Below are 14,712 nucleotides of genomic sequence, written 5' to 3'. Positions count from 1 at the left end.
TTTGTAGGTGCCTCCACCTCTCTTAGGACTCACTATACGTTCCACCCCTTGAAAGGTAAAGGAAGAAAGATTACCCCCGTGAACATTTTCAAAGTGTTTAGAGACTGACGACTTTTTAAAAGTTTTCCAATTGGTGCCACAGTAATGTTCAGCAATGCGGGCTCTCAAATTGCGAGTGGTGCATCCCACGTATTGTAAGCGGCAGGAGGTGCAAGAAATAACATAAATAACACACCTCGTGTTGCAATTTACATACTGTTTGATGGGGAAACTGTTACCAGTTGCAAAGGAAAAAATAGAGGAACCCTATTTGTGACAATGGCAGTAGTTGCACGTTGAAAACCCACACGGGTAAGATCCCACCGTGGCAAGCCAGGTGGGGGTACGAGACAAGAGAGTAGATTGAAAGCAACTAGGAGAAAGAATCGACCCCAAGGTACGTGTCCGTCTAGCAGAGAAACGACACCCCTGTTTCAAAATAGCTTTAAATTTAGAATCGGAATTCAGCACTGGAAGATATTTCCTCACAATATTTGTGATTTTGTTAAATTCAAGGCTGTATTCCGTGACAAAACTCACCCTGTCATCCCGATCCCCACCCCGGTTCCTGATTGTTAAAAGTTCACTACGTGGTCTCCTTGTGCCTCTAAATTGCAGTAGTAGTTCCAATAGTACAAGTTCACATTATTCTGGGTAAAGTGTACAATCAAGTATGATACACAAGGATCTAGTATGATACACAATCTAGATGGAGGGATTGGTGACACAAAAGGAGGGGGGCTGCATCGAGAGATTCTCAGTAGAGAGAGTTACAGCAGCATTGATGTGAGGCATGGCTCCTTGAAGACATGAGTTTTGAGGGCTTGTTTGAAGGTGTTGAAGGAGGAGGCAAACCTGATAGGCAGTGGAAGAGAGTTTCACAGGATGGGGCAGCTCTAGTGAACTCCTGTAGTCATGCATGGGAGATGTGTGGGGTCGTTATGAGGTGGCTGTTGTAGGAGCAAAGTGGGCAGACAGGTGTGTATCTGCTGACCAGATCAGAGATATAGGTCAGCAAGACTTGTGTATAGATTTGTAGGCCAAACATAGGATCTTGAAGCTGATTCTGAAGCGGATTGGAAGCTAGTGAAGGGATTTGCATAGGGTAGTCATGGAGACGGAATGGTGGGAAGAGTAAATTAGTCTGGCTGCTGCATTCATGATGGATTTTAAGGAGGTGATGCGGTTCTGAGGGAGTCCTGACAGGAGGGTGTTGCAGTAGTCAAGGCAGGAGATGATGGGGGCATGAACAAAAAGATTGGCAGTGTTCAGGGTGAGGAAGGAGATGGAGATGCCATAAATGTAGATTGCCGGCCCTAGCAATTATTTGGATGTGGGGGGTTAAGGAAAGGGCCGAGTTCAGGGTGACACCCAGGCAGTGGGCTTGTGTGGTTGGGCAGATGATTGTACCATTGACAGTGACAGATGTCCATGAGGGGTGAGACTGCATGAGGCTGGAAAATTAGGAGTTCTGTCCAGGTTTACAATGGAAGAAAAATTATTTATTGCTGCCTTCCCCCACCACCACACACACTTTGCAAAGTACCTCCAAAATGTTATCAGTCATGTGGGTTTGCATTACTCAGGAGAAAAAGTATCATGCTTATGATTTTGTTTTACTGGCCACTCAGTCTGCAAGGTGAATGAAGGGGTTAGTAAGGCTTAGATTGGGGCTACACTATTTTATTACATAGTTATATAGTTAGTTGGTTTAAAAAAAAAAAGGAATCTGCCCATCAAGTTTAACCAGGAAAAATGGTACAACAATGCCCTGCATCCTCACATATCTTAGTTGACCTAGAAAAAGGCAAAACAACCCTTACAAAACCTGAGCCAAAAACTTCCTTCTGGACTCTAGATGGCAATCAGATTAAACACCTGGATCAACATCATCGGGAACAACAATACCTAGCAAATGTAGCCATGGAAGTCCTTCAAGGGCAGGAAAGGCCCTCTTTTAACCACTTCATCTCCAAGGGTTTTTCCCCTTAAAAACCAGAGTGATTTTCACCTTTCAGCGCTGCGTCCATTCATCTGTCAATAACTTAATTAGCACTTATCACACTGAAATAACCTATAGCTTCTATAGTTTTTTTTTTTTTACCCCACCAATTAGGCTTTCTTTGGGTGGTACTTTTTGCTAAGATTTATTTTATTCTAACTGTATTTTAATGGGAATAATAATAAAAAGATGGAAAAAAATCATTATTTCTCATTTTTCGGTCATTATAGTTTTAAAATAAAATGTTCTACTGTGGATAAAACCCACACATTTATTGGCCCATTTGTTTAGAATATTTTCCTAGTACAATGTATGGCGCCAATATTTTATTTGGAAATAAAGGTGCATTTTATTAGTTTTGCATCAATGACAGTAATCTACACTCTTGACATAAATATTAACCACTTGACCACTGAGGGTTTTTACCCCTTTAGGATCAGAGCAATTTTCACCTGTCAGCGCTCCTCACATTCTTTCACCAATAACTTAAAGGAGCACTATGGTGAAAAATTTTAAAATTTAAAATATGTGCAAACATATACAAATAAGAAGTATATTTTTCCAGAGTAAAATGAGCCATAAATTACTTTCCTCCTATGTTGCTGTCACTTACAGTAGGTAGTAGAAATCTGACAGAAGCGACAGGTTTTGGACTAGTCCATCTCTTCATAGGGGATTCTCAGGGATATATTTATTTTAAAAAGCACTTAGTGAATGGCAGTTGCTCTGTCCAACTGCCAAAAAACTGTGTAGCGAGCAGGGAAGCTGACCAGCATCATTGTTTGAGTCCTTTTTAGGGAATATCTTTATAAAGAATAAAAGCCTTGCTGAGAATCCCCTATGAAGAGATGGACTAGTCCAAAATCTGTCACTTCTGTCAGATTTCTACTGCCTACTGTAAGTGACAGCATTATAAGAGAAAAGTAATTTACGGCTCATTTCACTCTGGAAGAAACGTACTTCTTATTTGTATATGTTTGCACATATTTAAAATTTTACAATTTTTCGCTGTACTGCGCCTTTAATCACAACTAATCCTGGCGACTTACATAGTTACATAGTTATTTTGGTTGAAAAAAGACATACGTCCATCGAGTTCAACCAGTACAAAGTACAACTCCAGCCTGCTCCCTCACATATCCCTGTTGATCCAGAGGAAGGCGAAAAAACCCTTACAAGGCATGGTCCAGTTAGCCCCAAAAGGGAAAAATTCCTTCCCGACTCCAGATGGCAATCAGATAAAATCCCTGGATCAACATCATTAGGCATTACCTAGTTATTGTAGCTATTGATGTCTTTCAACGCAAGGAAAGTATCTAAGCCCCCTTTAACCTCCTTGGCGGTATGAAAAATACCGCCAGGAGGGAGCGCAGCAGTTTTTTAAAAAAAATTTTTTTTTTTAATCATGTAGCGAGCCGAGGGCTCGCTACATGATAGCCGCTGCTGAGCGGCACCCCCCCGCCCGCTTCGATCGCCTTCGGCGATCTCCGATCAGGAAATCCCGTTCATAGAACGGGATTTCCTGGAGGGCTTCCCCCGTCGCCATGGCGACGGGGCGGGATGACGTCACCGACGTCACTGACGTCGGGACGTCATTGGGAGTCCCGGGCCACCCCTCGGCGCTGCCTGGCACTGATTGGCCAGGCAGCGCTGGGGTCTGGAGGGGGGGGGGGGCCCGCGCCGCAGCAGATAGCGGCGATCGGGCAGGGGCCGGCGGCGATCAGAGTGCTGGCGCAGCTAGCAAAGTGCTAGCTGCGTCCAGCAAAAAAAAAATTATTAAAATCGGCCCAGCAGGGCCTGAGCGGCACCCTCCGGCGGCTTACCCCGTGTCACACACGGGGTTACCGCCAAGGAGGTTAAATGCAGGTATAGAGTTTGCCATAACGACTTCCTGTGGCAATGCATTCCACATCTTAATCACTCTTACTGTAAAGAATCCTTTCCTAAATAAATGGCTAAAACGTTTTTTCTCCATGTGCAGATCATGTCCTCTAGTCCTTTGAGAAGGCCTAGGGACAAAAAGCTTATCCACCAAGCTATTATATTGCCCTCTGATGTATTTATACATGTTAATTAGATCTCCTCTAAGGCATCTTTTCTCTAGACTAAATAAACCCAGTTTATCTAACCTTTCTTGATAAGCGAGACCTTCCATCCCACGTATCAATTTTGTTGCTCGTCTCTGCACCTGCTCTAAAACTGCAATATCTTTTTTGTAATGTGGTGCCCAGAACTGAATTCCATATTCCAGATGTGGCCTTACCAGAGAGTTAAACAGGGGCAATATTATGCTAGCATCTCAAAGTTTTTATTTCCCTTTTAATGCATCCCAAAATGTTGTTAGCTTTAGCTGCAGCGGCTTGGCATTGAGTACGATTATTTAACTTGTTGTCGATGAGTACTCCTAAGTCCTTCTCCAAGTTTGATGTCCCCAACTGTATCCCATTTATTTTGTATGATGCTAGACCATTGGTACGACCAAAATGCATGACTTTACATTTTTCAACATTGAATTTTATCTGCCATTTATGTGCCCATATAGCCATCCTATCCAGATCCTGTTGCAATATGACACTATCTTCCTGAGAGTTGATGATTCTGCACAATTTTGTATCATCTGCAAAAATAGCAACATTGCTCACTACTGCATCTACTAGGTCATTAATAAATAAATTAAAGACCACTGGACCCAGTACAGACCCCTGTGGGACCCCACTGCTAACAGTCTCCCATTTTGAGTACGATCCATTGACCACAACTCTTTGTTTTCTGTCCATTAGCCAGTTCCCTATCCACGCACACAGATTCTTCCCCAGTCCTTGCATCCTCAACTTTTGCACCAGACTTTTGTGGGGAACAGTGTCGAAGGCCTTTGCAAAGTCCAAGTATATCACATCTACAGCATTCCCAATATCCATATTAGCATTCACTACCTCTTAAAAGCTGAGCATGTTAGTCAAACAGGACCTGTCTTTAGTAAACCCATGTTGATGCTGAGAAATAAGATTATTTTCTACTATGAAGTCATGTATAGTACCTCTTAGTAACCCCTTAAATAGTTTGCATACAACTGATGTTAAGCTTACAGGTCTATAATTTCTTGGATCTGATTTTTTGCCCTTCTTAAATAATGGGAAAACGTGGGCTGTATGCCAATCCACTGGGACTCTGCCAGTTGAAAGAGAGTCACAAAAGATAAGATAAAGGGGTTTATCTATAACTGAACTTAATTCCCTTAGGACCAGAGGATGCATGCCATCCGGGCCAGGTGCCTTGTCTATTTTTAATTTATTTAGTCTTGCCTTCACTTCTTCCTGCGTTAAGTATTTAATATTACAGTTAGAAGATTGAGACTCTTCTGCCTCTGTAATTTGCAACAGTGCTGTTTCCTTTGTGAAGACAGAAGCAAAAGAAGCATTTAATAACTCTGCCTTACCTTGGTCATCCACCATTGAGTTCCTACCCTCATCCTTTAGGAGTCCTATACAGTCAACCTTTCTTTTTTTAGAGTTGATGTACTTGTAAAACTTTTTTGGGTTAGATTTGATATCCCTAGCGATTTGATTTTCAGCTTCGATCTTTGCTAGCCTAATTTTTTTTTTACAATTTTTATTGCACTTCTTATAATTGCTTAGTGCAGCCTCGGTCCCCTCCTGTTTTAGGACCTTATAGGCATTCTTTTTCCTCTTCATTTTATCCCTAACCTTTCTATTCATCCATAGAGGCCTTTTTTTATTCCTAGACATTTTGTTTCCATATGGGATATACAGTACATACTACAATATTGATTGAAAATAAGTTTAAAAGCTTGCCATTTCCCTTCAGTGTCCTCCCCTTGTAGTACATTATTCCAGTTCACCAAACTTAGTGCCTGCCTAATTTGATTGAACTTTGCTTTTCTAAAATTCACAGTTTTAGTGGTCCCGCTGCCCCATGGCCTATCAGTCACCAGATCAAACGTTATCATGTTGTGATCACTATTTCCCAAATGTTCTTGAACCTGCACATTTGATACATTATCTGGTCTATTAGAAATGATCAGATCCAGTAACGCATTCCACCTAGTTGGTTCCGTTACCATTTGAGTCAAGTAATTGGCCTGTAGTGCTGCCAGATATCTGCTGCTTTTACCAGAATGGGTAGCCTCAATACCCCAGTCAATGTATGGAAAGTTGAAGTCGCCCATAACTATGATCTCATTTGTACTTTTTCAATCTGCTGTAGTAATCACAGTTCTGCAGCTTCATTAATATGAGGTGGTCTGTAGCATACCCCAATAAGCAATTGGCAACTTTTATTACCACCATGAATATTTACTCAAACGGACTCAACATCTTCGCAATCTTCCTCCATCTCATCGTTGAGGACAGCTGTAAAAGAATTCTTAACAAAGAGACAAACCCCTCCACCTTTTTTCCCTGTTCTATCCCTCCTAAACACATTGTCTCCTTTTAAATTAGCTATTCAGTCATGGCTTTCATCCATCCATGTCTCGGTTATTCCCACAATGTCATAGCCTTTGTCATTCAGAATGAACTCTAGTTCGTCTATTTTATTTGCAAGGCTCCGGGCATTGGTTACCATGCACTTTATATTTTTACCACCACATTTACCAATTTTGTTTACATGAAATGGGCTACTTGAAGTTTTACCAACCTCCTTAATCTTTTCACTGTCCCCACCCCCCTCTCCACCCCCCATAATGTTAGGCTCCCACTGTCTTTTTACCTTATCTTGTCTACATATTGAGACTTTATCCTCCCGCCTCCCCCCAGATCCTAGTTTAAATTCTCCTCCAACCGTTTAGCCATCTTCCCCCCCAATGCAGCTGCACTCTCTCCATTAAGGTGCAGCCCATCCCTGCTGTAGAACCTGTAGCCGACTACAAAGTCTGCCCAGTTCTCCAGGAACCCAAACCCTTCCTTCCTACACCAATTTCTCAGCCACTTATTTAACTCCCTAAGCTCCCTCTGTATCTCAGATGTAGCACGTGGCACTGGCAGTATTTCAGAGAACACCACCTTGGAGGTCCTTGCTTTAAGTTTATCTCCAAGTACCTGAAAATCATTTTTGAGGACCTTCCACCTCCCACTAACTTTGTCATTGGTGCCAATGTGTACCATGACAGCTGGGTCTTCCCCAGCCCCACCCAATAATCTGTCAATTCTTTCCGCTACATGCCGAACCCGAGCACCCGGGAGGCAACAGACTGTATGGCATTCATGGTTTCTTCGACAGATTACCCTATCTGTGCGCCTGATAATTGAATCCCCTACCACCAGTACCTGTCTAGCCTTAGCTGCACTCCTATTCCCTTTCTCATTACAGCAGTCTGCCCCTTGGTTGCTAAGGAGCACATCCTGCTGCAGCATTGCTACTCCAGAATCATCCTCCCCAATATTACGCAAACAAACAAGCAAACATGCATACTTATTAGTGAGGGACAACTCGGGACTAGCCTCCCTGCCACTTTTTCTAACTGTGACCCAACTAGCGGCTACCTCTGCTTCTTGCTCCGGCTTTACTCCACCCACCTCATCTTCACCGGTTCCATCCAGTGTCTGGATCGTGAGATCCAAGCTCATCTCCATGTTGTGTATGTGTCTCAGTGTTGCGAGATGCTTATTTAGCTCTGCGATTTCCGCCTCTAGCTGAGCAACACACACACACCCAGGGCAACAGTAAACACCCTCAATCCGCTGATCAAGGCATGCATACATGTTGCAGGATGTACACTGTACTGCATTGTCCAACATGATGACTATTGTGTGGGGAAAAATTATTTAACGTAAACTGTGGTGGTAAAGGATGAAACGGGAGAGTGAGTGAAGTTCGGGAGTGAGTGCAGCTGGGGTGGAAGAGGGGGAGGGGTGGAGGAGGGGGAGTGAGTGAAGTTGGGGTGGAGGCGGGGGAGTGAGTAAAGTTAGGGTGGAGCAGGGGGAGGGGAGGAGGGGGAGTGAGTGAAGCTGGGGTGGAGTCCTCAAAACTTAAAGACTACACCACAACTTGTTAGCACATTCTAACCAATGCAAAAGACCGCAATATTGGTTGAAGGGTTTTTTTTTGTTTGTTTTTTTGTTTTTTTTAGTCCTTACCTGCTTCCTCTCACCTCTCTCTTTGTGCCTGTGTTGTAACACCTGTTTTTAACGCCTATGCCACTTCTGTCGAAGCCACTTAGTGAGCAAGCCACAGACTGAGCAAGCTCAGTACTGAGTCCTGAAGCTGACCAAATACCTCCTGTTACAGCTAATCCCTCCTCCTAGCTAATTACCTGTCTACTGCAAGTGCACTAGAGAAAAAAAAAGTACTATAAAGACTTATATATATCTATATCGTGTTTTTTTCACCACCAATTAGGCTTTCTTTGGGAAATACATTATGCTAAGAATTATTTTATTCTAAACACATTTTAATTGGAATAATAAGAAAAAAATGGAAAAAAATTATTATTTCTCAGTTTTCGGCCATTGTAGTGTTAAAATAAAATGTTCTATTGCGGATAAAACCCACACATATTTTATTGCCCATTTGTCCTGGTTATTGCAACATTTAAAATATTTCCCTAGTACAATGTATGGCGCCAATATTTTATTTGGAAATAAAGGTGCATTTTTTCAGTTTTGCGTCCATCACTTATTATAAGCCTGCAAATTAAAAAATCACAGTTATATACCCTCTTCACATACCTATTAAAAAAGTTCAGTCCCTAAGGCAACTATTTATGTATTCTTTATATATATATATATATATATATATATATATATATATATATATATATATATATATATATATATATATATATATATATATATACACACACACACACACACACGCACACACACACACGCACACACACACACACACACACACAGACACAGACACTGGGATGCGAAATTTTGGCCAACCTTCTTAAACGTCATGATTTTCCTGTATAAATTGTTGGTTGTTATGATAAAAAATGTCAGTTAAATATATCATATAGGAGACACACGCAGTGATATTTGAGAAGTGGAATGAAGTTTATTCAATTCACATCAAACAAAATTAGGCAAGTGCATAAATCTGGGCTCCACAAAAAAGAAATGAAATCAATATTTAGTATATCCTCCTTTTGCAGAAAGTACAGCCTCTAAATGCTTCCAGTAGGTTCCAATGAGAGTCTGGATTCAGGTTGAATTACAAAACATCTCTAGCAGTGTTGATCGGATACCTCATTATCCTATTCGAGTTTGGTCAAATTCGGATAGTAAACTATCTGAATTCATCTCGAAGTTCGATATTCGAGTTAATCGAATATCCGATTCAACCTCGGATATCCGACGTCGCTATCCGAGTCTGTATTCGAGTAAAATATTCGAGCTGGCCTTAAATAGCTTTTAAAACTTGTATTGGAGGTCAATGATGCATGAAACCACCTTTTTTATGAAGAAAAACATCAAGTGATTATGTGGTGATGTAGTAGTTATAAAAAAGGTATCAAAAATAGTAAATTAACTTCATGAAAAGTGTTTGCATGAGAAGGTGTGTCCAAAATGGTTGTTGGAACAGTCTTCTTCTATATCTTCTTCTTCTTCTATATCTTCTTCCTCCTCCTCCTCCTTCTATATCTTCTTCTATATCTTCTTCGATATCTTCTTCTATATCTTCTTCTATATCTTCTTCTATATCTTCTTCATCTTCTTCAATATCTTCTTCTTCTATATCTTCTTCTTCTTCATCTTCTTCTTCTTCATCCTCTTCTCTATCATTATATTATGTGTCTTGGTTTTCCTTTCTTTTGTAATATATTTTTTTACTTCATTTGTGGAAATATTTTATTTTAATAACACCATAGTTATATTTGTGTTGATGGAATAATAGGTAGGTAGTGGCACATTGCAAACCACAGCGCCTTTTTCTGTGTACCCTGGCGGTGGTAAAACACAGACATCAGCAGGAGGAGGAAGTAGTTGCAAGTTGTAGTGTGGTAATAGCTGCCGGTAGGAGAGTGGGTGGGCAGGTGGCAGCAGAAAATAGTTCTTCTTCTGTTCTCCCTGGCAGTGGTAGCAGCACACAGACAGCAGGAGCTCAATGCAGCTACAGGAGGAGTAGTAGTGTGTGTCAGGCAGTGTGATTTGACTGACATAATAGGCCCTGGTTCCTAGCGGTGGTACCAGGGCCGTAAATAAACAGCATGAGGTTCCAGACAGCGGTCTTGAAGCCCACATTGTGTCCAATACACAATTGGGAAAGCACAGTTTTCAACCCGGACACCTCTAAAATAATTACAATTTTTTTTTCTCAAAATAATGCAGGCAGCTATTTTTGAGCGTAATAGCTGTTGGCGCATGGGTAGCAGCACCCTGTAATGTGTTCCCTGGCAGTGGAGACACAGACAGCAGGAAGAAATACAGCAGCAGCAGCAGCAGGTGTAATGTGTGTGTGCGCCACTTCATGTCCCCCTCTCGCCGACAACAGGGGCCAGGAATTTGCCTTCCACCCAAGCCTGGTTCATTTTGAGAAACGTCAGTCTGTCCACAGACTTGTGAGACAGACGAGATCGCTTCTCAGTGACGACTCCACCGGCTGCACTGAAGCAACGCTCTGACAGTACGCTGGAAGGGGGGCAGGAGAGCACTTCCAGGGCGTACGGCGCAAGCTCGCTCCAGATCGGCAGATGCTTGACCCAATACTCCATGGGATAAACAGGGGCAACGCTGTCAAGCCCGCTGAAGGACCCCATGTAGTCAGCTACCATGCGGGTCAAGCGCTGTCTGTGACCAGAGAAGGATGCTGCTGCAGGCACCTCCTCTCTAGTCCTTGGCAGCTCTTCACTCATGTAGAGCTCGTTGGTCAGAGACAGCAGGTCTGTGGTGCGCATGCGCTTGCTGCTGGTGGATGCAGGCACCTTCTGCTGCCTCTGTGCTGGCTGGACAGTGGGGGTGGATGGCTAAGGGAAGGCTTCCTCCAAGCACTCAACAAGGGACAGCTGCAAATTCCTCATGTGTTGTGCACGGTCTCTTCCTGCAGGCAGGAACTGGCTGAGCTTCCCCTTCAGACGTGGGTCCAGCATCATGCAGATCCAGATGTCCTCCTTCTTCTTCATCTGGATGACCCTTGGGTCCGTGCGCAGGCACCTCAGCAGCTGCCATTGGGAAGAGTCTGACCACGTCTGCTGGCACATCATCGGCACCCCCAGAGCCGACAGTGCTGTCTTCTTCTTCCTCTGCCTCCTGTACCTCATCCTCTCTCCACCCCCGCACCAGTCCAGCTGCGCTCTGCTGCTCCCCCTCATCAGCAGCAAGGTTAGGGACCTCCACCAACTCCAAGCCCTGCTCCTAGGAGGTGACCTGTGAAGCTGCCTGCAGCTCCTGCTGGTCCAAGGCTGCCGCTCCCTCTTCCAGCAGTGCATGCAGGGCCCTGTCCAGCACACACAACAAGGGGACCCACTCGCACATGGTCCCTGCTTACCATGTTGGTGGCCTGCAGGAAGGGTGCCAGGACTGAGCACACCTGCTGCATGTGCCCCCGGTCCTCGGTGGAGATGATGGACGGGAGGTTGGTGGTGGCACGCCCAGTTGCAGTGATGGCGGCAACTGTTGCTCGTGCAACGTACTGGCTGACAGCCTGCCTCTGTTCAACCAGACGCTCCAACATCGCCATGGTGGAGTTCCAGCGAGTTGGAACATCGATCATGAGCCGGTGCTGTGGCAGGTGCAGCTCCTTCTGCACCTCTTCCAGGCTCGCTACGGCTGCAGGCAGTGCCGGAAATGACGCACAACCTTCCTTGCCGCCTCAAGGAGTCGGTCCATCCCCTGGTAGGTCTGCAGGAACTTTTGGACTACCAGGTTTAGGACGTGCGCCAGGCAGGGGATGTGGGTCAGGTCTCCCTTGTTGATGGCAGCAACAAGGTTTGCCCCATTGTCGGACACCACCTCTCCGACTCTGAGGCCTCTGGGGGTCAGCCAATTCCTCTCCTGCTCTCGGAGTTTGGCCAGGACATGGTTCGCAGCGCTTGGCAGTGGCGGGGCTTCACGCTGCTGCTGAGGCGTGGGGTTTGGGCTGGTGTGCCAGAGGATGGAAGCGGATCAGAGGAACCTGCTGCAATTCCGCTGACCCTGCATGGTGGCACCAACCACTGCATTGTTGCTGCTGCTGCTGCTCTGACAGTGCCCGATGCTGCTCCCCCTCCTCACCCCCTTCCACCAAGCTGACCCAATGCGCGGTGAAGGACAGATAGCGGCCTGTCCCAAACCAGCTGCTCCACGAGTCCATGGTGACGTGGACCCGTTGACCCACCGCGTGATCCAGCCCTCTCCCGACATTGGCCATCTCAGAGCGGTGGAGTGCAGGGATGGCCGTGCATGCAAAATAATGTCGGGTGGGGATTGGCCAATCGGGGGCTGCACACATCAGGAGCGCACGCATGTCACTCCCCTCCTGCACAAGGGAATAAGGCAGGAGTTGAGAGCACATGGCCCGTGCCAGCAAGCCATTCAGCTGACGCACGCGATTGATGCTGGGAGGCAGAACCCTGACCACCCCCTGGAAGGTGTCGCTGAGCAGAGTCTGGCGACGCCTTTTGCTGGCACGGGAATCAGTGGAGGGAGCAGAGGAGGCCACTGAGGACTGGCTGCCAGAACAGGCCTCAGTGTCGGCGGCAGGAGTTGCAGAGGGAGGAGGAGCAGTGCGTTTCTGACGCACTCCTGCTGGTGCTGCTGGAGGAGGTGGAGGAGGGCGGGTGGCTGCTGCCGACGGCTTCGCAGTGGTGGCGGGTCTGCCACTGCCAGCTTCCTTCAACTTCATGAACTCCTCATGCTCATGAAAGTGTTTCCCTGCCAGATGGTTGACCAGAGAGGTGGTGACGTACGCAGAGGGCTCCTTCCCTCTGCTGAGTTGCTGGCGGCACTGGTTGCAGGTGGCATACTTGCACTCCACATATGGCAGGGTGAAATAATTTCAAATTGGGGAGGTGAAGTTGTCCCTTCGGCTGGAAGGTGCTGCTGCCGCTGGTCTCCCTGTGGTGGTTGGGGTTTTTTTTGGTGCGGCTGGTGGTGGCACTGGCAGAACTCATCTCCGGATCAGCACGCTGTGTGGCCTGCATACCACGCCCACTTGTGATCCTGCCCGTGCCTGTGATGCTGATCCTTCTAGCAAGGCCCACAGACGCATCCTTCTCCTCCTCCTCAGAGCTGATGACATCCCCACTCCCAGGACCTGGCACCCAGTCTCTGTCCTTCACCCTGTCAACATCGTCCTCCTCCTCCGCAAACATGTCCTGCTGGGATCCCACAAACTCCCCTTCTGCATGCATGGGCGGATGGACAGTCACCACTGTCTGACTGTCCAAAGCATCATCCCCCAAAGTGCCCGTGAGCATTCCTTCCTCCTCCAATTCTGCCGCAACAGCACTCCATAACCCCGCTGTGCTTGGGGATAAGAAGGTGCTGAGTGACAGGGTGCTGGTGTCACCCGCTGGGGCTGGAAAACTGCACTCCTCCTCCTCCTCCCCAGGCAGTGCTGGTCGGCTGCTGCTGTTCTTGCGAACAGGAGTGGTGGCGGGGGTGGAGGACTCTGTTCCAGAGCTAATGGTGGCCTGCTCATCCACCATCAGTTCCACCACAGAGTCTGCGTCCTTCTCCTCAATAGGACGGCTATGACCTGGCGGTGGGAGGAACATCTGCGTCACACGCTGCTGCTGCTGCTGTGTCTCTGCAGCGTGACTCCCAGCTGTTGGGCGGCCAAGACATCCACGGCCAGTGGCTAATGGCGGAATAGCCACTGGTGCAGACGCAGAACTGCGCATGGTGGTGGCGCGGCTTCCACACTCACGACCTCCTCTCTTGGCGATGCCCTTGCTGCCCCTGCCCAAACCACGGCTGCCAGTGCCAGACATCGTATATTTTTAATATTATACAAATGAAAAAAAAAAACTTATGTATGTAAAGGCGGGTGTGACAAGTGGGGTACTTTAATGGGGTGGGACTGGTGGTGGTGGGTGTGTGAGGTGACGGACAGGTGTACTCTACAGCAGAGATTGGTGTAGCGCTAACGAGAGAGTGCGCACACAAAGACCCTAGCTGACGCTGACTGACGGTGTCCCTATACACAGACTACAGTACAGACTACAGTACAATATAAGTAATATAAACAATAGGACGGGTGTAGCACTAACGAGAGGGTGCGGACAGCACAGACGTGCACTGCGCACACAAAGACCCTAGCTGACGCTGACTGACGGTGTCCCTATACACAGACTACAGTACAGTACAAGTCAGCAAATACACAATAGAAGTAATAGAAAAAATAGGACGGGTGTAGCACTAACGAGAGGATGCGGACAGCGCAGACGTGCACTGCGCACACAAAGACCTTAGGTAACGCAGTGACGGACGGTCCCTATACACAGACTAGAATACACTACAATGACTTTGATGAACAGAGGCGCCAGCAGAATAAAAACAACAATTAAAAGTTTTAAAATATGCTGGGGAGGCAGTGGTGGACTTACCTCCGAAAGCAGACTAGACTACTTGTCTGACATAAATAAACACTTTATTAGTACCCCAATAGATGCAACGCGTTTCGCAGGACCAAGCCCGCTTCATCAGGCAATAAAACAGGGGACAAAACAGTAGCTCTCAGGTAGCACATATAGCACCTCTGTTCACATCTGCATCTATTGGGGTACT

At 46.1% G+C, this 14,712-nt stretch overlaps 1 protein-coding gene across 3 annotated transcripts in view; it reads right to left on the bottom strand.

Annotated features, from left to right (window-relative positions):
• ASTN2 (astrotactin 2) overlaps positions 1-14,712 on the bottom strand; it is an 818,428-nt gene that overhangs the window by 174,982 nt on the left and 628,734 nt on the right. The window lies entirely within an intron of this gene.

This window comes from Hyperolius riggenbachi, chromosome 8, assembly GCF_040937935.1.
Source record: "Hyperolius riggenbachi isolate aHypRig1 chromosome 8, aHypRig1.pri, whole genome shotgun sequence".
In the NCBI taxonomy this organism is placed as follows: Eukaryota; Metazoa; Chordata; class Amphibia; order Anura; family Hyperoliidae; genus Hyperolius; species Hyperolius riggenbachi.
Note: the sequence above shows the minus strand (reverse complement) of the source record. Positions and strands in the feature narration are given on the sequence as shown.